The 25804-nt window shown below is 37.0% G+C and overlaps 1 protein-coding gene and 1 pseudogene across 2 annotated transcripts in view; one reads left to right on the top strand and one right to left on the bottom strand.

Moving 5' to 3' along the window:
- Positions 1-25804, top strand: part of LOC118019659 (probable JmjC domain-containing histone demethylation protein 2C) — a 341719-nt gene that overhangs the window by 78220 nt on the left and 237695 nt on the right. The window lies entirely within an intron of this gene.
- LOC118019687 lies at positions 21687-22690 on the bottom strand (annotated as a pseudogene).

Here is a 25804-nt window from a genome sequence, read left to right as displayed (position 1 = left end):
TGTCAAAATTATTAGTTTAAGTATGATTCAGAAAACATCTTTAGGCTCAGAGGAATGTCAAAGAAGGAAGTAGCATGGCGATGTGTGGATAGTTACATATTGCCGTTTAATGTAAAATAGCTTTATATATATTGAATATAGGATTTATTTCCTCCCTAAATTGTCATTGTTAAGATTAAATCTTGTCATCAAGGCAATATAAGTACTAAGTAAGATATTCAACTTTTGAAACAGTGTGTAGTTAGTTGGTAAACTGTTCCAATGTGTTAAATGGCACCATACTATTATTTTGGTATTTTTTTTCAAAGTCATATGATGAAACTATAGATCATATTTATGGTGGTTTTCTTATTCCCTAGAATGTGTAATTACCTTAACATTCAAAATTTCTTATATATTAGTACAAAAGTGAATCTTTTAAGGGAAGCCATTTTATTTTACATTGTACATCTGAAGAAAGGGAATAAATAATATGAATGTAGACTCTATGTGTCCCATCTTTCCATAATAATTTAAAATCGATAAACACACATATTTATGGAAATAATTATTAGTTATTAATTTCCCTTGAAATATAATGTTAAAGCTGTAAAAAAGGGAAAAGGTAAATTTCCTTATTAAGAGAGCTAACATAATATCGCATTAAATTTGCTTCTGAATTTCTTAGCTTTTATAGCCAAAATGAGAGTTATGATGATTAAAATACTGATTTTCAAAGTGATTTTCACTAAGCGTTACTTACTGGCTTTTTGGATTGCTTTCTGAGGTCCGTTGGAAAAGTGCAATGGTTAGATGGTTCAGGAGAAAAGGAAGTAGCCTGTCGATACTGAATTCTGGTCCTTCAACCCTTCAGTTAGAGCAGCTTTGATTTTATCATTTTTATTTAATAATGACTTTTCAGGTAAAAAAATTAGGTTACACAGTTCTTTTATCAGGGAGAAGAAAGTATGCTATTCTTAAAGAGAAACTTTTCCTCATAAATTCTGAAACTGGTAGCTATGCAAGAGAATTAAGTAGCATACAACTTTTGCTTTTTAAAGATTTTATTTATTTATTTGGGAGAGAAAGAGAGTGCACGAAAGCACGAGCAGGGGGTAGGGGCAGAGGGAGAGGGAGAAGCAGGCTCCCCGCCGAGCCAGGAACCCAATACGGGGTGCTCAATTCCAGGACCCTGGTACAATGACCTGAGCCGAAAGCAGGTGCTTAACCACCTGAGCCACCCAGGTGCCCCTTCAACTTTTGTTAAAGACAATGAATATTGTTATAGCAAATTAAGAACTCTTTTTTAGTAATTAAGGATCAAAGGTATAATTATAAGGTGACACTTGATGATGTATTTCTGCAAGAGATTAATGTGGTCTAGGTATGTAATATTTTAGTGATTAGTGGAACCTGGAGAAGATCCTAATACTTATTTAACTTAGTGTAATGTTTTAAGGTTCATCTGTGTGTTAGCAAGTTTTAGCATAACGTCACTCATTTTTATGACTGAATAATATTCTCTTGCATGTACATACTACTTTTTCTTTATCCATTCATCTGTTGATGGACACTTGACAACTCAAGTTACATCTTTTGGCTGTTGTGAAAAATGCCACTCTGAACACTGGTGTACAAATATTTTTCAAATTCCTACTCATTCAATTCAGAAGAGGAGTTGCTGAATCATATGATGATTCTATGTTTAGTGTTGTGAGGAACCACCATACTGTTTTCTTTAGCAGCAGCACCATTTTACGTTACCACCAGCAATGCATGTGGGTTCCAGTTTCTCAACATCCTAGTCAACACTTGCTCTTTTCTGAGCTGTTGTGTGTGTGTTTAAATAGCTATCCTAATGGGCATAAAGTGGTATATTATTATGGTTTTGATTGGCATTTCTCTAATGATTAGTGATGTTGAACATCTCTTCAGGTACTTATTGGCCATTTGTATATCCTCTTTGGAGAAATGTTTATTCTGGTTTTTTGCTCATTTTTTAATTAGGTTGATTGTTTTTCTTTGTTATGGAGTTCTTTATGTATTCTGGATATTAATGCTTTATCAGAATGATGATTGGCAATTATTTTCTCTTGTTCTCTGGGTTTTTTCATACTTTTGATAGTGTCTTTTGGTGCACAAAAGTTTTTAATTTTGATGTAGTCAATTTATCCTTTTTGTTGCCTGTGCTTTTGGTGTCCTATCCAAGAAATCACTGCCAAATCCTGTGCTCTGAAGCTTGTGTGTGCTATGTTTCTTTATAGTTTTAGCTCTTGTGTTTAGTACTTTGATGCATTTTGAGTTGATTTTTTAATATGGTGTAAGACAAGGATCCAGTTTCATTCTTTTGCATGTAGTAGAGTTTTCTCAGTACTATTTGTTGAAAAGACTGTTCTTTTTTCATTGAATGGTCTTGGCACTCTTGGTAAAAAATCATTTGACAGGATATGTGAGGGTTTATTTCCAGGTTCTCTATTCTATTTCATTGGTCTATGTGTCTGTATTCCACTACCACACTGTTTTGATTGCTATAGATTTGTAGTAAGTTTAAAATCAGGAAGTGTGAGTCCTCCAGCTTTGTTTTCATTTACAAGATTGTTTTGGCTCTTTGGGTCCCTTGAGATTCCATATGAATTTTAGGATTTTTCTGTTTCTGAAAAAAATGGCATTGGAATTTTGATACTGTATCAAATCATAGATCCTTTTGGGTAGTATCAATATCTTAACAATATTAAATTTCCAATCCGTTGAACACAGCATGTCTTTCCATTATGTCTTTAATTTTTTTCAGCAACATTTTGTAGTTTTCAATGTATAAGTCTTTTGCCTCTTTAGTTAATTCTTAAGTATTTTATTCTATTTAATTCTATTGTAAATGGAATTGTTTTTTAATTTCCTTTATATTCCTCATTGTTAATGTATAGAAATGCAACTGATTTTTTCTTTTTTAGAGAGGGAGTAGGAGTAGGGCAGAGGGAGAGGGAGAGAAAGAACCTTAAGCAGATTCCATGCCCAGCGCAGAGCCCAACATGGGGCTCAATCTGACAACCCTGAGATCATGACCTGAGCCAAAATCAAGAGTCGGACACTTAACTGACTGAGCGACCCAGGTGCCCCAAAGTGCAACTGATTTTTATGTGTTGATTTCATATCCTGCAACTTTGTTGAATTCATTTATTCTAACAGTTTTTTTAGTGTTCTACATATGTGATCATGTCATCTGCAAAAATAATTTTTCTTTTCAGTTTTGTCTTTTTTTTTCTTGTCTAATTTTCTATCTACAACTCCAATACCATATTCAGTAGAAGTAGCAAAAGTGAGCATCCTCATTTTTGATCTTAGAGAAGAAGTTTGCAGTCTTTTACCATTGAGTATGATGTTAGTTGTAGAATGTTCATATATGGCTTTTATTATGTTGAGGTAGTTTTCTTCCATTCCTAGTTTGTTGTGTGTTTTTGTCATGAAAGGTTGTTGAACCTTGTCAAATGCTTTTTCTGCATCAATTGAGATAATCATGTATGTGATTTTTCCTTTCATTTTGTTACTGTAGTGTAATTACATTGATTTCTATATGTCAGATCATCCTTGTATTCCAGGAGTAAATCCCAGTTGGTTCTATGTATGACAGTTTTTATTGTATTTAATTTAAAAAATAATTTTGTAATTGTAATTTTCCCTCTTCTCCCATAAATATCCTGGTGTAATTTTGCTTGGAACTGTATACAATTTCATTATAGACAAATTTGGTAAGAATGAACACCTTTCCATTATTGAATCTGTAGTACAAATAAGATGAAATATCCCTCTCCCTATTCAGTTTTTTTTTTTTAAGTTCTGCAGTGATTTTCTTCATGTAGGTCTTGTATTTTTTGTAGGTTTAATTTTTAGACACTATATATTTTGATTTTGAAATGTATGTGGACATATTCTAAGTCATTAATACATAACTTTATAAATGACTGATTTGTTTCCCCAAGCACAATTTTTGGACTGTCTCCTCTCTTTTTCCCCTGTGTGTGTGTGCGTGTGTGCGTGTGTGTGTGTATTTAAAGATTTTATTTATTTATTAGAGAGAAGGGGAGAGAATGAGCAGTGAGAGTGGCAGAGGGAGAGGGAGAAGCAGGCTCCCCACCAAGCAGGGAGCCCAACGTGGGACTCAGTCCCAGGACCCTGAGATCATGACCCTAGCCAAAGGCAGACACCCAACAGACTGAGCCACCCAGGTGGCCCACCCCCTGTGTATATTTTTTGCTTACGTAGAGGCTATGTATAAGAAAATATTGTAAAGAAAAAGTGAAATGATAATACTACTAGCATCTTAAGCCTTATCTTGCCTACGGTTTTCAATAAACTGTTGAAGATGTTATTTCCTTAACATGCCTTTCATTTTATAATTGTAATCAGTGGGAAAAGAAAATTTACCTTATAGAATTTCCTTTTAGATTAAGTATATAGCAGTTCATCTTCAAGTAAAATTGTATCACAAACTTCTGTATTCAAAAATAAAGATTACAGATATTTTGATAGTGATTATTTACTATTTAAAAAAGTACATACAAGAATCCTTTAAATTTTAATCTTTAAAGTGTATTTAAATGATTTCATAAGGTATCAATTCCTTTTAGACACTACTTTTTCAAAATGCTATATTTATGACATAAAATTACAGTCTGTTAGCGATGGCATATGTATAGACATTATATAGGCTTTTTAAAAAATCTCCGCAATTAGACTCCATTCTCAGTTGATTTTTCACATGTTATGTTTTATTTATTTATTTATTTATTTTAAGATTTTATTTATTTATTTGACAGAGAGAGATACAGCGAGAGAGGGAACACAAGCAGGGGGAGTGGGAGAGGGAGAAGCAGGCATCCTGGCCGAGCAGGGAGCCCGATGTAGGGCTCCATCCCGGGACTCAGGGTTCATGGACCTGAACGAGAGGCAGACGCTTTAATGACTAAGCCACCCAGGCGCCCCTCACATGTTATATTTTAAAAAACTTTTTATTTCTTAAGAAACTTTGTTTAATGAAGGTTTAACCTTCCTTAGAGAATAGGAAACTGACCTATGTACACTGTAATTTTTTTATATGTTTTTTTCAGGTTTTAGTATTTTGAACCTTGGTAGAGTTGAGGAAATAGAAAATCAAAATGTATCCATTGTAAATAAATGGTTATACTTTCTGGATTCTTGACTGAGTTTTTACTTGTAAAATTTTTAAATGTATGAGGAAAATGTTTAGTTTTATTAAAAATTCAAAACATTTAGTTTTACTAAATGCAGTAAGAGTGAAGGGATCATAAGTGCCGTAGGTACTGATTTATTGTCTAGTCTTTATCATTACAACTTTTTTACACAGGACAAAATTTTAACTGTTAGTCTTCTAAAAATAAAAGTTATTTTACCAGCAAAAATGGGTTATTCAGGAATAGTAGACAGTTGCAATTTGGAACATGAAAGTTATGGCAGAGCCATAGTCAAATCCAACAAAAGAGAGCAAAGTTATTTTGTAGAAAAGGAGGAGGAAGTTGGGAGGGTTGTTTTGAACTGAAGTTTCTTGGAGAAAAGCAAGAGTTCAAGGTGATGACAATTTCTCATTGATGACAATTGCAGGGGTAGTTGATTTCTTGTTGGAGGTACAATATACATCTTTCCCTTCTGGAGCCTGTAATTAATGTTTCTTCCTCTTTCAGGATTCTTCTGTTGGGGTCTGTAATTGACCTCAAGTGGTATGGCTCCCCTTTCTGTCCTCATACTCCACTTTAATGAGGTTTCACTTTATTAATTTTCATATGACAAAACTTTTATTCAGACTTTGTTCCAGGGAAATTTTTCTATTTTTTTAAAGCAGTTTGACTTTGACAAAATTAACCATCAGTGGACACTTTTAAAAACCCTTAACTTTTATCTTAATATCTTCCAAGTGATCTTTTTTCTATTGTAGTAATACAACAAATATAGGTATTTTTCCCTTGCACCTTACCCCATACTTGACCTATCAGAATTAGATGGACAGTGCACTTATACTACTGTTTTTAGTTGTAATATTAATGCCACAGAGGCATAGAAAGTCAGATTTAATCTTCTCAGATTATAATCTATTACCTTTTTTATTTCTGTCCTTTAAGATAATGTGAGATATTTTGATTCAGGTTAAAGTTAGAGTGCCCTGAAGGTTAGGAAAATGTACATTCTGGGTGATATTTGCTCACTTAGTGCTGCAAAAGGAAATGAAAGAGGTTGGGAATATATTGACTTTGATTATAGGAAAAAAGGGGGGAGGGTATTAAAATCTATCTTGTACCCTTTAAAATTAGGGTTTTTTTCTTCCTCTGTTTTGAAGTCTTCCAGATACTATACCATAGTCTCCTTTTGACTCTGGTGAAGAAGAGGAGGGGTCTGAGAAGCTTTGTGGAAATAATGTGGGGCACGAACTGAGTTGAGGTGAGGAAAGCTGTAAACCTTTGAGAGCTTTTGTGATGTGCTGTGCTCTCTGGGAGACTGTATAGGGTCAAGTTTAAGAAACTTGCTTGTTAAGAATGTGACCATTAACACTTAGAGTACCCTATTTCTGTTGAGTTTTTGGGAAGACCAGTTTTTATTTAAAAGTTGATTATATCTTGTTTCTCTGTTTATAAAATCTTATATTTTGTCCCTAGAGTTCTACCAATCCCTTGTAGATAACCTGGAACATAAATGTAATGGTAACAGAAAAACTGTGTTGCAAAGGAAAGAATTTCCTGGTGTTTGGAAGGAAATTGGAATCCCTACTTGGTAAAAAAAAGTGATCTGAACTGTATCCTTGGCCCTTTGACCATATACGGTATATGATGTTAGGCAAACTGTTCCCAGTTTCTTGGCTCCTGTTATCCCTTGAACATACTCTAGTAAGTTTTTGGCCCCTCCCCCATTACTTGAGGGAAACTGCTGTGATCAAGGTCACAGATGACCTGCTACTTTCTAAATCAAATGTCATTTCTCAGTCCTCTTCTTATTTGACCATATAAGATGGTTAATCACCCTCTCATCCTTCAAATACTTTGCTTATTTTGATTCTAGGACATTATGCTCATGTAATTTTTCTCCTACCTGTCTTGCATCTCTTTACGAGTTTTCTTTGTTTTCTCATTTCTACATCCTATTAAGGGCTCAGTTCTTGGACCTTTTTTCTATTATATCTGCACTCTTATCCCTGTTGATCACATCTGTTCCCATTACCTTAAATACCATCTGTACCCTGGTGACTCCCACATTTATACCGTAGTCTAGACCTTTCCCTTGAACCCCAGACTCATTTTGGAACAGTTCATTGATGTTCTCCATTTGAATGTCTAATGAGCATCTCAAACTCAACATGTCCACAACTGAGCTTCTGATTCTAACCCCCTAAACCTGCACTGTTCTGAGTTTTCAACATACAGTAAGTGGCAGCTCCGTCTTTCCATTTCTGGTCCCTTGAAGCCCTCCTTGACTGCTTTCTCTCACATCCCATATCCAAACTGTCAGCAAAGTCTTCTTGGTTCTACCTTCAAAATACATTCATTCACAACACATTTCACCTCTTTCATTACTACCCCTGTAGTCCAAGCCATAATCATCTTTTGCCTAGATTTTCTAGTAGCTTTTAGCTAGTTCCAGTACCCAGCTAACTAGTTACTAGTAAAAACTAGGTACCTAACTAGCCTCCTGATTAGTTCTCCTTTACACATAAAAGTGCCTATAGTAGGTAGTCAGTCAAATCATGTCACTCCTATAATCAAATACTTTCAAAGACATTTAAATTGATTCAGAGTAAACGCTGAAGGCCTTATAATGGCTTCAGGGGCTCTACATTATATTTTGCCCCTCATCAGCCCACTTTGACCTCTTCTTTCATTACTCTCTGATTTATGTGTTCTTTTCCAGCCCCAGTGGCCTCTTTGCTATTTCTTGAACATTCCAGGTATTGTCCTCCCTTGTGGCCTTTACACTTGTTTCTCTTCCAGGTAGGTCTGTTCAGATGTCAGTATGCTTGCTTATTGTGCTCTTCTCTGTTCACCTTATCTAAAATCGACCCCTTCCCTCTTTCCTCAACATTTTCTATCTTCTATCCTGCTCTACTCACCTTGTCTCTAATTTCTATCAGACTAAACCTTTTACTTATTTTTCTGCCCTAGAATTAAGTGTGATGAAACTGGTTTTTGCTTATTTTGGTAACTGCTGTACTCCTAGCCACCTAGAACATTGCTTAGCAGCTAGTGTGTGTTCAATAAATAGATGTTTAATTAAAATACAAAGAAATGTTAAAATTTTCTGAAATTTAACTCTCATCCTTTTAGATACATTTCTTTATAATGAAAAACCTAATGAAGTCAATAAAAGAGAATTTTTTAATATGCATATGTAGAATCAGAACACTCTCCAATTACTGTTATGCATTGGCTCTCATTAAATGTCGAATAAATAAATACCAAGTATTTGGCAGTATAATGTAGTCAACATTGTTAACTTACCCAAAATTTAAGAGGTAAATTTACTCTCAAGGAATCTGTACTTCTAGTGGAGGAAGATTATTAACATATTCAACTTTTGATTTATACTACAGAGTATAGTAGTAGCATAATACAAAGATTAAGTTAGTCACCAGTGACCACAATCATGCCTATGTAATGAATCCTCCATTAAAAACTCCTAAGCAATAGGGTTTGGAGAGCTTTTGGGTTGGTGAACACATCAAGGTGCTGGGGGGGCAGTTACCTAGGAAGGCATAATTCCATCTCTCCTTCACCTTGCTTGCCTTATGCCTCTCTTCCATTTGAGGTTCCTCAGTTGTATCTTTTATAATAAACTGGTTATAATAAGCAGAGTGTTTTGCTTATTTCTTTGAGTCATTCTAAGAAATTGATGAAGCTGGGGCACCTGTGTGGCTCAGTTGGTTAAGTGTCTGCCTTCCACTCGGGTTGATCCTGAGGTCCTGGGATCGAGCCCCGCGTCGGGCTCCCTGCTCAGCCGGAAGTCTGCTTCTGTCTCTGCCTGCTCTGCCTGCAGCTCTCCCTGCTTGTGCTCTCTCTCTCTCAATAAATAAATAAAATCTTAAAAAAAAAAAAGTTGATGAAGCTAAGAGGGGGTCATGGGAGCCACTGATTTATAGTGAGTGAGAAGTACAAATGCCCCCAAACTTTTGACAGGTGACTGAAATGATAGTCTTGTGGGACCAAGACCTTGAACCTGTGGTATCTGATGCTATCTCCTGGTAGTTAGTGTCAGAATCAAATTGAATAGTGGGACCCTCATTTGGTATCAGATTGTTGGAGGAGTGGTTTTGGAAAATACACTATGTACTTGATACTAGGAGGGGAAAAGTCACTCAACAACTAAGGGTTAATTATATGATAATATTAACTGCTGTAGAAATTAAGAATAAGAGGCATTATTGAAAGTGTGCCATTATTATATTTTCTGTGATAGGAAGGCCTCATAGAGGAGCTGGATTATAAAGGATTGGTAGTATTTGTGTTTGATGGAAAGACTACATTCCAGAGAAGGGAATTATGTGAATATTGCATTGGTGGGGGGCAAGAATAAGTTTGGTATGGAAACAAAAAGACTTCACAAATTTTTATGTCATCTTTTTTAAAACCTTCTCTTCATTCTGTACTTGATTATATTTTAAATTACTGGGCATATACTTTATGCTCACCATTTACAGAACATTCTACTGAGTCACAAGAGATTAGTTTATTCTTTTTAGAAATTTTAAATTTTAATGGCTCCTTTTGTACTCCTTTGTAGTACAAAAGGGGCAAAAGTCAGTTTTTTCCCACTACCACCTTACACTGGAGCTAACCTTTGAACTGGCAGCTGGCTACTATGTGATTTTATTGAAAATCGGGTGATGCTTGCAAAAGGAAAACTGAAAGAGAGCTTTTAAGTGAAACTTTAGAGATAGGAGAGAATGCAAAATGAGATGATTGAGAGAAGGACTTCAGAATCTAAGGCAGGAAGAAGGGAGCAATGATTGGTTCATAGTGGTGATATTAGTTTCCACTTAACATAGACACCCTTGCTATGTGCCAGGCATTATGTTAATGTTAAGCCCTTTATATCTACTAACTTATTTCATTCTTGTATTAACTTTATGAGTTAATTACTACTGTTATTTCCACTTTACAAATGTGGCAGGCATTTTCTAAACATTAAGCACTTTACATCTATTAACTTATTTCATCCTCATACTAACTTTATGGGTCAATTACGGCTGTTATGTCCATTTTACAAATGTGGCAACTGTGGATATAGAAGTTCAGGAAATTGCTCAAGGTCATATGTATTGTAAGTGATGGTTAGTATTAGAACCCAGGTTTTGTGATTCCAGAGTCCACTTTTTGCATGTTAATGATGCCTCAATAGTAGAGTCCAGGGAATTCTTCAGGAGTTACAGAATGAGGTATTTGCCAGGATTCAGCTTAAATCACATACAAAAGGAGGGTCACCTGAGCCAATGGATATTAAGAGAGCTTTTAGTTCGTCAGCACACATAATACTGTTTTCCACTCTGCCATTTAGTGTTTGTCCCTTTTGCCTGCAGTTCCTTTGTTTTATTTTTCTCCTCTTCATTGTCTGTTTAATTTCTACTGTATTTTTAAGGCATAGCTCTTCTAGGAAGTATTTCCTAACCCCCCAACCCCCATTTTCCCTCATCCCTGGTTGAGTAAGGTGACTTGGAACAGGTCTTCTTTATAACTATTATCTGTGTGTGTCTATGAAAAATGATTTAATCTCTCTTGGTTTTCTAAGTTATATAGAAAATGTCATTATTTTACCTAAAAGTGTCATTATAAGAATTATGTAAAGCACTTACCACAGTGCCTTTTATGTTCCTTTTACTAAACCTAGTTGTGCATGTAACACTCTTTGGGGGCCTACAGTAGATGGTGTAATAATAAAGGACAGTAACCTTAAGGTTCAGTCTTTAAGGAAGATATCTTGAATGAAAAGATACAGCAATAGAGTGGCAAACAGATTTAGTTTGTCACTGGGTTACTGTGATAGACCATAGAAACTGTAAAAGCTGTATCTACTATTATTTGGTAAATGCTCAGAGAATGCATTTTAACTTTAATAAGTAGAAACTTTTGCAGGACAAGAATGTAATTAGAATCTTAATAAGGTCTTATAAAAATCTGAATGGTTGGATGATTTTTTGTAATTATCTGCTTATACTTTCTTACTGGTGTGAATAATCCTTTATTAGCAGATTATCTTTAAGATCGTAATAATTCTGATCCTTTCTCTGTAATGTGCTCACCTTTTTCTTTGTTTGTACCTTGTAAATTACGGTTGCTTTCATATATCACTGTCACCTAAGGTAAAAATCATTGCATTTTATTCCCTTGCTTATTTCTGGTTAGTAGTAGTACCATCATCCTTGTAGTTGGTAGAGAAATTAAGTAATGCCAAATTACTTAAAAAAGAGATTGTGGGCCAGCAGTATTAGAATATATATATATTACAATATTGTATTACAGTATTACAGTTTTACAATTAATTAATACTGTAATACAGTCTTATATAGTATATAGATCACTGATATATCAGTGAAGTGATTTTCATGACCTATAAGTAATTTTTTATAATTTTTTTGTCTTCATATATGTGGTAGCATTAGATATTTGTCAATTACTTACCTGAATAAAAGATTTTAAGGTGGCTCTTATTAAAGATAACTATCAATAAGATTGACAGATTACAAATAGGACATTTTAAAAAATCCATGTGAACTCAGATGGGCTCAATATAAATATACCCCCAAACTTAGATATATGAACGTAGTTGTTTAGTTTAATACTGAAATTTGTTATACGTGTGCAGACAGTGAGAAAGAGTCAGGGATATATTGTAGGCTAGAAATTTTTATTAGCTAATAATGAACAAAATTTGAAAGAATGATTTTCTGGGCTCTAAAGAGTTAAAAAATAAAAATTCTTTTCCTTTAAATAGTATGTAATACCATAATGAATGGTGTCATTTATAATGGTTTTGTCTTTTATGTGGAGGTGTTCTTCATATGGCTTTTAAAAAATAATAATTCTCAATAAAAGCCATAGCCATTATACCATAACTTACTATATTATTTCCATAGAGAAAAAAGTGATTTAAAGATCCAGCTTTATAAAATGATAGTTTTGAATATGTAGTAATAGGGTAGGGTTGAATAATTTATCTCATAATTGAAGACCATTTTCTGTACTATTTTCTTTGAATATCACTTGTCTGCTCATCTTTGACAGGCGTTGGGTAGCAGTTAAAAATTGAAGTACAGGGGGTGGATTCTAGAGTTAAAATGCATTAAACAAATATTTATTGCATGCCTTGTACATATCAGGCACAGGGCAGGGGGTTACAGTAGTTAGAACAAAATGTTGTCCTTATGGAAATTAGTTTACAGTAGGAGAGACAAAAGATAAAGATGGTAAATAGGTATGCTAAATAGTATGTAAGATGGATAAATACCTGAAAGGAGAATAAAGCATGGAAACTGAGGAGGGTGGAGGTGACATTTTAGGTAAGATAGCCAGGGAATGCCTCTATGAGAAGGTGACTTTTGAGTGAAGACTTGAAGGAAACAAGGGAACTAGCTAGGCAGATATCTAGAGTATGTATTTTAGGCATGGAGAAGAGCAAGTACACAGTTCCTGAATGGGGAGAGGCCAAACTTATTTGAGGAGCAGTGAAGGTAATATGGCTAGAAAGGAGTGAAAAGGAGAGAGTTGGAAGAAGTAAGACCAGAAGGGTAACAGGATGGTAAGGAGGCACTTTTTGAAGGTCCTTATAGGTTATTGTAAGGATTATAGACATTCTTTTCTCTGGGTGAGACAGGAAGGCATAAGTGACTTGGTTTCAAAAGATCACCTCTGCCTGCTTTGTTCAGAGTATACTGTTGGAGTATCTGGCAAGAACAGAAGCAGCAGTTAGGTACTTGTAATGTTCCAGTTGTAAGAAATTATGGTAGCTTTGGACCATGGTCATTAGCAGTGATAAGGATGGTGAGAAATGCTCAAATTCACATTTAGTTCAAACACAGAATTGATAGGATGGGTTGCTGAACTGCTTCTGATGTGAGAGAAAGATAGGAGTTACAGATAAGGTCTAAAGTTTTGGGCTCCAGCAGCTGGAAAGATAGAGTTGCTGTTTCCTCAAATGGGCATTGATGGTGGAGGAACAGATTGCATGGTCATAGTGGGGATACTAAATTTGATCTTATATATGTCAAGTTTGAGCTGTTTATTGAACATTCAAATGAAGTGTAGGCAATTGGTTAAATTGTTGTGTCTATTAGTTTAAGAGAGAGATCTGATTAGAGAGTCTGTCTGGGAATATTCAGTATATAGATAGCATTAAAAACTATGAAAGTGGATGACTTGATGTGGAGAGTGAATGTAGATAAAGACACCTAAGGATTGAGACCTGGAGTAATACTTAAAGGTTAGGTAAGAAAGAAGGGCCAAGGACGTAAGGAAAACCAGGAGATAGTGATGTTCAGAAAGCCAAATGGAAAAAAAAGTTTGAAAGGAGGGATTTATCTGTTGGTCAAGTGATATTTAATATTTCTTGTAGAGCAAGCCTGCTGATAATGAATTATTTCAGTTTGTGCACATCTGTGAAAGTATTTTTCCACCTTTTAAATAGTTTATTTATTTATTTATAAATAGTTTCTTTTTACTGGATATAGAATTCTAAGCTGATGGGTTTTTTTATTTTATTGCTTCAAAGATGTTCTGTTGGGGGCGCCTGGGTGGCTCAGTCGTTAAGCATCTGCCTTCGGCTCAGGTCATGATCCCAGGGTCCTGGGATCGAGCCCCACATCGGGCTCCCTGCTCTGCGGGGAGCCTGCTTCTCCCTCTCCCGCTGCCCCCACTTTGTTCCCTCTCTCGCTGTGTCTCTCTCTGTCAAATAAATAAATAAAATCTTTAAAAAAAAAATGTTCTGTTGTCTTCTTATTTTCAGTGTTTCAGAAAACAGATTACATTCCTTTGTACATAACATGTCTTTTTTCTCTGGCTGTTTTTAAGATTTTCTGTTCATCAGGGATTTTAAGCAGTTTAGTTATATGATTGACCTTGGTGTTGATTTCTTTATGTTTCTTGAGGTTGACTTTAGTTGAGCTTTTTTGATCTGCACGTTTAGTTTCCATCAAATTTGTAAAAACTTTTGTCCTTAGTTTTCAAAATTGTTTTTCTCCCTTAGTTCTCTCCTTCAGGGAATCCAATTAAAAATATATTATTCAGCTTTATTTAAGTTGTCTCACAACCCAGTGATGCTCTTTTTTTCCCCAGTCTTTTCCTACTCTGTGTTTAATTTCATATAGTTTCTGTTGCTTCTTGTCTCTCCAATTTCATTAATATTTTCTTTTGTAATATCACGTATGTTCTTAGTTCCATCCAATGTATTTTTCATTTTAGACATCATAGTTTTCTTCTCCAAAATTTCAGTTTGAGTTATTTATTTTAAAAAATACCTTGTTAGGTATATACATAAAGTGTTTAATCTTTTAACTTCATTACATGGAATATAGCCATTAAATGTTTAAATCTCATGTACTAATTGTCTACTAATTTTATCATCTGCATCCCTTTTAGGTTGTTTTTGATTGAATAATTTTTTTCTCTTTATGGGTCATATTTTCTACTTCTTTGGATGCCTGGTAATTTTTTAAAAAGATTTAATTATTTGAGAGAGAGCTGTGCACGAGTCAGGGGAGGGGCAGAGGGAGAGAATCTTGAAGGAGATTCCCTGCAAAGTGCGGAGCCCACCCTGGGGCAGGGATGGGGGCAGGGGTTGGGGGAGGGGGGCTCTATGACCTGAGTCGAAACCAAGAGTTGGGCGCTTAACCATCTGAGCCACCCAGGCACCCTATGGATGCCTGGTAATTTTTGACTGAACGCCAGACTTTGTAAATATTACCTTGTCATATACTGGATTTTTTTGTATTCCTATAAATATTTTGGAGTTTTTTTTCTGGGATGAAGTTAAGTTACTTGGAAACAGTTTGATCTTTGGGGGTCTTGTTTTTAAGACTTTTTTAGTTATAAACAGAGTAGTTTTTAGTCTAGGGCTAATTTTTCTACAATACAAGACCTCACGAGTACTCTCTCAATGCCTTATAAATTGAGATTAATCACTCTTACTATTGGGAAGAGGAACTGTACCAGGCTCATATGAGCTTTGGGAATTCCCCTCTCTAATCCTCTTAGGTTTTTGTTTTCTCCTACCTTTGTTTAATTTCTTAAAGCACATGGGCTGTCAGACCTTATTTAGCTCAATGCTTAGGGTGCTACTCTGGTGATCTTTCTCTTGGTGGCTTTTGCTCCCTGGTGTTGTGTCTTGCAACTCTTACACCTTGGCCTGCCTGAATTATCAGCTTTATGTCCTCAATTTACAGAAACTCTTAGGCTCCATGTGGTTTTCTCCTTCTTTGCATGATGGTGTGTGACTCTCTTCAGTAAACAAGCTGGTATAACTGGAGAGGTTATGTAACCTGTGTCCCATTTTTGAGAATTCATTATCCTTTGTTGCCTTACGTTCACTGTCTTGAAAATTAATGTTTTACCTTTTTTTCCTCTGGAGTTTTAGTAGTTTCAGACAGGATGATAAATGCAGACCCTATTAATTCATCTTGGCTCAAAGCAAAAATTGGTTCATTACATTTTTAGGTTTTTGCCATTAAAATATTTATAAAATGTATGTAGGAAGTACTTAATATATATTAGCTCAAAGGTTGCAAATTAGTGGCTTGTAGAAGTGTTTTACTGGTTTTGGGGTGCCTGGGTGGCTCAGTTGTTAAGCATCTGCCTTCGGCTCAGATCATGATCCCAGGGTCCTGGGATCGAGCCCCGCATTGGGCTCCCTGCTCAGCGGGAAGCCTGCTTCTCCCTCCCCTGCTCCCCCTGCTTGTGTTCCCTCTCTCGCTGTGTCTCTCTCTGTCAAATAAATAAATAACAAATCTTAAAAAAAAAAAAAAAGTGTTTTACTGGTTTAAATGTCAAATTAAATATTGAGGAATTTAACACAAAAACTTGGATTTGGGGGTTCTCTTAATGAATTGTACACTCTAGTAACATTGTGTCTGAAATTGTGATTTAAGCAGTTAGCTGGAGCTGCAAAGTTTCCTGCTTTAGTCAAGGCATACCTTCTTTAGATTGTTAGTTCCTTTTCTCTATTTTAGAATTCACTTAATTTATGTTACCTGCCTTGCTTCCAGTAGAGTTTGAGTTTGAGGTCTGTTTCAGTTATCCATCATGATTGTGAATGATACAATTGAATTAGTATATCTTCTGTTACAATCAAGCCATCATTGTTGTTTTTTGACTTCCACATACTTAGCAAAGTTAAGCTCTTACTTGAGATCTTTATATTTAGAAAAGTATTTTTATTTTTATTATTTATTATTATTTTTATTGTGTTTGTAGCCTCTGTTGTTTGATAATCAAATAAGAGTCCAGGTCAGTTAATGAGAGCATCACCTTTTCTTAATCAAGTTTCTTAGTGTAAGAAAGCATGCAGTTAGTTTTATGATTGCCATGAATTTAACTTAAGAGATGCTGATGGCATTTTAGAAGGCATTTTCTTAGGTATTCAGAGTCTGTGTATTTCTGTTTTGAGGTATAATTGAAAGCTCTAAAATTCGCAGCTGGCCTCATGGCTTCTGTTTTTGTATTAGAACTTGCATCTGGGGGCACCTGGGTGGCTCAGTCAGTTAGGTGTCTGACTCTTGATTTCTGCTCAGGTTATGATCTCAGGGTGGTGGGATTGAGCTCTGAGTCAGGCTCCGAGCTCAGCTCAAAGTTGGCTTGGGATTCTCTCTCTCTCTCTCCCCCTCTGTTCCTCATTCTACTCTCTTTCTAAAATAAATAAAGAAAATCCTAAAAAAAAAAAAAGAACTTGCACCTGATCCTTTAAAGCTTTTGTACCCTTCTATCTCATAATATTTTTTTTTTAGTGCCAGTTATTATATGGGTATTGGGGATGTATAGATGACCCCTCTTCTTGGAGAGTTTAGAGGTACTTTTAGTTAGAGATTCTTGGAGAGTTTAGAGGTAGTTTTAGTTAGAGATTGAGTTTGGTTTCACTTAACCATAATTCCAAGTAACAGTGGTTAAACAAAATAGGTATTTAGTTGTCCGTGTTTTAACAAGAAACCTAGAAGTAGACATTCCAGGATTGATGTGGTCACTTAAGGATGTTGCTTTTGAAGATAGGGCAGTTCTCTCAATCTTTTCCTCAGGGACAGTTACAACATAGCTGATGCTATGCCTTGCTCCGTATAGCTCCAAACAGAAAGAAGGACAAAGTGGAAAAGGGCAAAAAGGTTCATATCATCTATATTTGCCCCTAGTTAAAGATCTTTCTAAGAAACCTCAGCTCAAGTTACCTCAGATCTTACACATATATATCTTATTATCCTGAATTATGTCACATGGCCATTTCCAGGAGGCTGGAAGATTTAGGATTGGCCTTTATTTCCCCTAACAAAATTTGTGTGCTTTTGGAAAGAAAGCGAGGTGTATGGATATTGGGTATACAACCAGAGGTTGTGGTACTTTGGGAAAAGCCTCTTACAGCTATAGGCTGGACCATCTTATTTTTCATAATGGTGCCGCTTCTGGAACAATAAACTAAATATATCATTCTTTGGTGTTTCAGTGCATTAATCTTACCCCTGTTTTTTCCCTATTCTTTTTTTTTTTTTTAATTCTCTTAACCTCTTCAATAATTAATTTGGTCTTTTAGAATGGAATATAGTGGTAAACCTTTTTAAATGTTTTGTTGAAGGGTTGAAAAGTGATTGTTGTTTGTAGATCAGTATGCAGTTGGTCCTTAACATGGGTTTGAACTGTGCAAGTGCACATATATGTGGATTCTTTGATAAATATAGAACAGTATTATAAATGTGGTTTTCTCTTTCTTATGATTTTCTTAACATTATCTTCTTTCTAGCTTACTTTATTGTAGGAATACAGTATGTAATACATACAATGTACAAAATATATGTTAATCAACTGTTATTGGTAAGACTTGTGGTCAGTAGTAGACTATCAGTAAAGTTTTGGGGGAATCAAAAGTTATACATGGATTTTCAACTGTGTGGGGGTTGGCACCCTAACCCCTGTGTTGTTCAGGGGTCAACTAGATAATTTATTTGAATATAATCTTTTATTTGTCTGACTTGTTTACTCTTTTAGGGTTCCCAGACCCAGTTCTTAGAGGGACACCTGGGTCGTTCAGTCTGCCTTCGGCTCAGGTCATGATCCCCAAGTCCAGGGATCGAGTCCCATATCGGGCTCCTTGCTCAGCGGGGAGCCTGCTTCTCCCTCTGCCTGTTGTTCCCCCTGCTTGTGCTCTCCCTCTCTGATAGATAGATAGATAGATAGATAGATAGATAGATAGATAGATAAATCTTTTTAAAAAATGGGAAAAAGTCTTGAATAGACATTTCTCCAAAGAAGGTAGTATAATAATAGCGAATAAGCACATGAAAAAGTCCTTGATATCTTTAGTCTTTAGAGAAATGTAAATCAAAACCACCATGTACTACCACTTCACACTTACTAGGATGGTTATAATTTTTTAAAAAGCAAGAAAAACCACACATAAGACAAACCAAAAAAACCAGAAAATAACATGTGTTGGTGAGGCTGTGGAAAAATTGGAACTTTCATATATTGTTGGTCGGAATGTAAAAAATGGTGCAGCCAATATGGAAAACTGTTTGGTGGTTCCTCAAAAAGCTAAACAGAATTACTGCATGACTCAGCAATTCCAGTCCTAGGTATATCTCAAAGAATTGAATGCTCAGACTCAGCAGATACTTGTATGCCCATCTTCTTTGCAGCATTATTTACAATAGCTATAAGGCAGAAACAACCTAAATACCCAACAAAAGATAGATGGATAAATAAAATGTGGTAATAGATTCAGTGGGATATTACAAAGCCATGAAAAGGGATGATATTCTGATACCTACCACAACATGAATGAACCTTAAAAATATGCTAAGTGAACTAAGCTGTACACAAAGGGCCAAATATTATATGATTCTACTTATGTGAAATATTTAGAATAAGCAAATTCATAGAAACAGAAGGTACATTACAGGTTACCTGGTGTTGAGGGGAGAGCAGATAGGGGAATTACTGCTTATGAATAGTTTGTTGTGGGACACCTGGATGGCTCAGTCGGTTAAGCGTCTGCCTTTGGCTCAGGTCATGATCCTGGAGTCCCAGGATTGAGTCCTGCATCAGGCTCCCAACTCAGTGGGGAATCTGCTTCTCCCTCTGCCCTTCATCCCACTTGTGCTCTCTCTAGCTCTCTCTCTCAAAGAAATAAAATCTTTTTTAAAAAGAGTTTGTTGTGATAAAGAAGTCTTGAAAATAGATAGTAATGATGGTTGCACAACAGTGTGAAAGTAATGCCACTGAATTATAAACTTAAATATGGCTAAAATGACAAATTTTATGTTGTATCCTACAACAAAAAGACAAGAATACCTTTTCACGGAACTGCCCCATTTTAATATGCAATAGCAAAATCTTGTATTTTTTTACTGTTTTTTATGACCAGTATTTTAATTACCTTCCCAAGTTTCAGTGTTTCTTTTCATGGTAATCACATTCAGGGGGCATATCATTGTCCAACTGCTCTCCATGTAGTGTGGCAGTTGGGTACAATATTTAATCTCATTTGACTAGTTAAACTGGAGAAAAGGGATTATTAGACTGAATAAAAAATATTTCAGGTAGAGGGAATGTTGTAAGAAAAGTGTGGAAAGGATAAATCTATTAGTTGTTAGGGTGAGCAATTAGCGAGTGTTTCTTTTAAAATACTAATTTGTTGCAGTTAAAATAATTTTATTTAAAAATTTTGTTTTATTTTTTAAAGATTTTACTTACTTATTAGAGAGCCCAAGCATGTGGAACGGCCAGCAGAGGGAGAAACAGGATCCGCGCTGAGCAGGGAGTCCGACCCGGGGCTCAATCCCAGTACTCTGGGGTCATGACCTGAGCTGAAGGCAGACGCCTAACCAACTGAGCCACCTAGGCGCCCCTAAAATAATTTTATAATAAATGGCTTCTACCTCCTCCATGGTACCCATGGTGACACCTGTCACCTTCTATTTTTTTTTTTTTTTTTACCTTTCAAAATATAAAACATAACTATATATTGATCTGCTAGGGCTGCCATAACAAAATACCATAGACTGGGTGGCTTAAACAACAAAAATTTCTTTTCTTTTTTTTTTTTTTTTTAAGATTTTATTTATTTATTTGACGGAGAGAGACACAACGAGAGAGGGAACACAAGCAGGGGGAGTGGGAGAGGGAGAAGCAGGCTTCCCGCGGAGCAGGGAGCCCGATGCGGGGCTCGATCCCAGGACCCTGGGATCACGACCTGAGCCGAAGGCAGACGCTTAACGACTGAGCCACCCAGGCGCCCCAAAAATTTATTTTCTCATAGTTCTGGAGGTCAGAAGTCCAAGATCATGGTGTTGTCAAGATTGGTTTCTGGTGTGGGCTCTTTCTGGTATACAGATGTATACCTTCTTGCTGTGTCCTCACATGGCTTTTCCTCTGTGCTGACGGTGGGTGTGGAGGGGCCTGTTGTCTCTTCCTCTTTTAAGGACACCAGACCTGTGGGATTAGGGCCCCACCCATATGACCTCATTTAATTAACTTCTTAAAGCTCCTATCTCTGGGCGCTTGGGTGGCTCAGTCTGCCTTCGGCTACGGTCATGATCCCAGGGTCCTGGGATCGAGCCACACGTATCGGGCTCCCTGCTCGGCGGGGAGTTGGCTTCTCCCTCTGTTCGTGCTCTCTCTCTGTCAAATAAATACAATCTTTAAAATAAATAAATAAATAAAGGTCCTATCTCTGAATATGGTCACATTGGGGATTAGAGCTTCAACATCAGAATTTTGAAGGTCACGATTCAGTTCCTAACAATAACACATACAGAAAAGTGTACAAAGAGATTGTATAGCTTATTTAATTATGTAAAGCAAATGCCTGTGTAACCACCCTCCATCCAGATCAAGGAATAGAACATTGCCAGTACTCAAAAGCTCTACCAGTTCCACCCCCTAGTCATCACAACTCTTCTTCTACCTGGAAGTAATTGCCATCCAGATTTTCATGGTAATAGGTTTTTCTTGCTTTGCTCTATAGTTTTGCCATTGAAGTTTGTGTCTCTAAACAGTAAGGGTCTGCCACTTTGATGTCCTCTCTTTCGTTCTATAGTGTCTACCTGTTTTTCCCCATTAGTCTCACCAGAGGCTTATCAGTTTCACCAATCCTTTCAAAAATGCACATTTTGGTTGACAAAATCTTCTTTATAGGATGTTTGTTTTGTACTGTATAAATTTCTACTCTGATCTTTATTTTCCTTCTTTCATAGAATGCCTGTTTTGTGATTTGCTTTCGAATTTCTTGCGATGGATTCTTGATTGTTATTTCCCAGCCCTTCTTTTTTTTTTTTTCCCCCGGAATTTATTATAAACACACGTGTTTGGTGAGTGAGGGTGACAGAAGGTGGAGAAGGTGCTGTACACAGCTGGTAGAGGCTTGGAGGCTGGACGCCACATCGACAGAGAGTCCGCCCAGCAGGGAAGCCCGGGCAGCATTCTGGGGCCTGTAACACTTGTTTGGTGGGCACACCTGCGGGGCGGGGGGTGGGGGTGGGGGGGGTCTCGTCGGGCTCGTAGCGCGCAGGCGCCCTGGAGGCTCCTTGGCCTGAGGTCCTGGGCGGCGTCAGCACGGGCTCCTGGAATCAACTCACATCATTGAGGGCATTGCGCGCAAACTCAGGCAGGACGAAAGCGGCCTGGTGCACGTCTGAGTTGTAGTACTTCAGCTGCATTTGCTCCACCTGCTTCTGTGTCAGAGGCTGTATGGGCTTCCGGAAGTCGGTGCTGGGATTTCTGCTGCACGGCATGAAGCCTATCTGGCTGCTGGCGTAGGTGGGGATGGTGCAGTACGCATAGGCCACCACGGGGAAGAGCGACTTGCAGAACTGCCCCATCTGCTTGATGAGGTCCAGGTGCAGCCACTGACACTCGCCCTGGAAGCAGAGGACGCCATTGTCCTTGAGGGCCGTCTTCATGAGCTGGTAATAGGACTCCTTGAAGAGACTCTCTACAGGGCCCATAGGGTCTGTGGAGTCAGTGATGATAACATCGAAGGCATCCTGGTTCTGTTTCATGAACTCAAAACCGTCGCCCACGTGTAGGGTCAGTTGGAGCTGGAGTAGCCCACGGCCATGCCCTGCAGGAACTTCTTAGAGACCTGGATGACGTCCTCATCGATCTCACATTGGACCACAGACTCCACGGAGGAATGCTTCAACACCTCCCGCAGGACACCTCTGTCCCCACCCCCGATGATCAGCACCTTGCGTGGGTTCGGGTGGCTGCAGAGGGGCAGGTTGGCTATCATCTCCTGGTAGGAGAACTCATCCCTCTCCGTGCACTGGATGACGCCATCCAACACCAGCACATTGCTGTAGCTCTCACTGCGGAAGACAAGGATATCCTGGTACCGCGAGCGGTGATGGTGTAGTAGCTGCTCCACCTGCAGCGACAGGGCTTGGCCGGGCCACAGGCTGCACGTCTCGTGGAACCAGCCCTCGTGGATGTCAGCGGGGACGAAGCGCGGGGCCGTTGGGGCGGGGCTCCATGGTGGGCGGGCGGGTGGCAAGGGGCGGGCTCAGGACTGCAGCCCCTTCTTTTTTAATACATGCATTTAAGCCTTTAAATTTTCCTTTTAGCAGTTCACTAGCTGCATTCTACAAATTTTGATATCTAGTATGTTTGTTGGCATTTGTTTTCACAGGAATACTTTAAGTAATTTTAGTTCATTTGATTCTGCTGGTTTTTCTTCGTGTTGCCTTCTCATGCACTTGGTTTTGTTTGTGTGCTGGGCTCTTTATTTGAAAAATTAGTTGTAGGAATAATTTAATGTCTAGGATAATACTGTCTTTTTCCATTGAGAATTTGTATTTGATTCACCCAGGTACCTGGTGACAGTAATCCAGTTAAGTGTCTTATTCTAAGTGTCATTTTAGATTTTCTGACCGTCTTTACTCAAACATTTTCTGACCGTCTTTATTACTTAAGACCATGCAAGAAGTGTTTTAATTCTGGGTCACTCTTGCTCCCAGGATATAGCCTTTCAGAGTTCTGAGCCAGTTAGGGGAGTTACCATGGTTCTTACCTTTGGTGGACTCTAGATTTGGACTTTGTTAGAGGTGGCCTTAGGGAGACCACCATGTAACTTTGCAACTTGGTGTATTGCTTGGATTTTGAACTTCAGGGCAAAAGTAGCTGACAGTGCTCCATCTGTCTGTGGGTTTTTTTTACCTCTTCAGGTTCTTGGCTCAATAATCCTCTCTATCTTGTTAGCATTAGCAGTCAGCTTTAAAAAACACAAACTTGAAATGTATCTTATCTAGCATTTTAATTGTTATAGAGATGGTGATATGAATTATACAGAAAGCAGAAATTCCTGCATGGTATTTTGATTATTTGTTTACATACACGTCTTTTAGTTAGAGGTAGCTTTTGCTGTTTATAACTCTACTCCTGGCAGTGCCTGATAACGTAAGTACATAGAAAATATTGAGTGGTTTTAGCATGGCTTTAAAAAATATGTGGGGGGGGGGGCTGGGTGGCTCAGATGGTTAAGCGTCTGCCTTCGGCTCAGGTCATGGTCCCAGAGTCCTGGGATCGGGCTCCCTGCTCCACGGGAAGCCCGTTTCTCCCTCTTCCACTCTCCCTGCTTGTGTTCCCTCTCTCGCTGTGTATCTCTCTGTCAAATAAATAAATAAAATCTTAAAAAAAAAAAAAAGTATGTAGACAGACTTTCATTTTAGCCATCAAAGAAAAATGAGATGAACTGTTTAACGACTTTTCTTCTAATACCTTCAGTACTAGTCTTAAAAAATTTAGATGTTATGGTATTCCCCATGAGAAACCATGGAGAGATTTCTGAAAAACTGTTTAATGCTTTTTAAATGTTGTTAAAGGAAGATTAATTTGGAAACTGTGTGCCAGATAGATTAGTTTGTTAGGATGCATGTTACAGATACCCTTTAGTATGGCAATTTTCTAAGTGTGATCCTTAGAGCAGTACAATCAGCATCACTTGGGAGCTTATCTTTTTATGATGATAATATTCTTGGAAAATACTTAGCATAGATCCAGTATTACTCTTTCTTGGAATTAAATTATAATCCTATATAAAGTAATGAAGGTTATTAGAGCAAAATTATAATCTAAATAGTTGAGTTCATTCAAAAATAAAAACTTGTCTGTATTAGGAAGATGGTGTAGTTCTAACTTGACCACACTTGTTAATTCAGTTGTTTTGCTGGGATTAGATTGTTTAAGGCCCAACTTTCCTTAACAATAGTCTTATTAGAAGTAAAATCTCTCTGAAGCTGCTGGATGGCTCAGTTTTAAGCATCAGACTCTTGATTTCGGCTCATGTCATGATCTCAGGGTGGTGAGGCTGAGCCCTGCTTGCAGCCCCTTGCTGAACAGGGAGCCTGCTTGGGATTCTCTCTCTCCCTCTCTCACTCCCTCACATGCTCTCTCGCTCTCTCTTTTTTTTAAAGTAAGTTCTCTATTTTGCATTGTGTTGTAATTTATATCTACAATATGATGGAAGTTCCTTATTAGTATATAGTATAATCACAAGCAGGGTTTTATGATTCATCTATTTCCTGGTAGCTTTACCATATTTTTAAATGAGAAAAGGATTCCTGTGTTACTTAAAAATATTAACATTAAGCTTCTAAAAAAAAAAGCTTCAAGTAGTCACTTGATCATTTATGTTTTGCTTACTAATTTTCTGAGAGTCTTTGGCAAAGTGTTTTAATCTAAGATTTAAAACTGTCCATAATTGTGTAGGCTTATATAAAAGGGCACATTTTTATATTTAAAAATGTTTCATCATTTTATAGCTACAGTGTAAAACTTTGGCAGCAATTTGAGTGTTTAACACATAGAGTACTTTGAAGGGGAAAGTACTTTAACTTTTAATTTTAGCTTGAATACACTTTTCTAAAGATTTTATTTATTTGAGAGAAGAGAGGGAGAGAGCACGAGCAGAGGGAGAGGGAGAAGCAGACTCCTCGCTGATCGGGAAGCCTGATGTGGGGCTCAATCCCAGGATCCTGAGATAATGACCTGAACTGAAGGCAGATGCTTAATTGAGCCCCTCAAGTGCCCTAACCTTTATTTCTGTTCTTAAAAAGAAGATCCAATAAAGTAGTACTTCATAAATATGTACATTGACACTGCTTCTTGTAATATTTAACTATAATTCTTTGGTAACCTGTTGTGTTTCATTACTTGTTTAAACAATTGATCAAGTTTCCTTAGTTGTAGAGTATGAAATGTGTTCAAGGTGATTTGGATCAAAAATTTTTTCAAAGTAACTGACATCAGCAGTCTCTATAATCATAGAAGAATCTGAATGTTTCTATAACAAGTTTAGTTTTAACCATATAACTTCTTGTAAACCCAGTCATCTTAGTGTGAATTAGTTGCAAAATGAATCACTCTCACTGAAATAAGTGGCCTGCTATTATGTTTTCATACTTGTAAAAAAAACCCACAAACCTATAAATACGTATCATTACATTTAAATTATTCTTAAAATTTCATTTAGATGTATAGTGCTTTTTTGGAGTGTGAAATTAAAAAATTGATTATATAATTTTTTACTAAATGGAAGGTGTGAAGTTTTATATACACACTTCATGGACATAATAAGCATAATTTTAAAA

The sequence above is a fragment of the Mirounga leonina genome, unplaced genomic scaffold (genome assembly GCF_011800145.1).
Source record: "Mirounga leonina isolate KUSES-001 unplaced genomic scaffold, KU_Mleo_1.0 Mir_108, whole genome shotgun sequence".
NCBI lineage: Eukaryota > Metazoa > Chordata > Mammalia > Carnivora > Phocidae > Mirounga > Mirounga leonina.
This window is presented reverse-complemented; position numbering and strand designations above follow the sequence as displayed.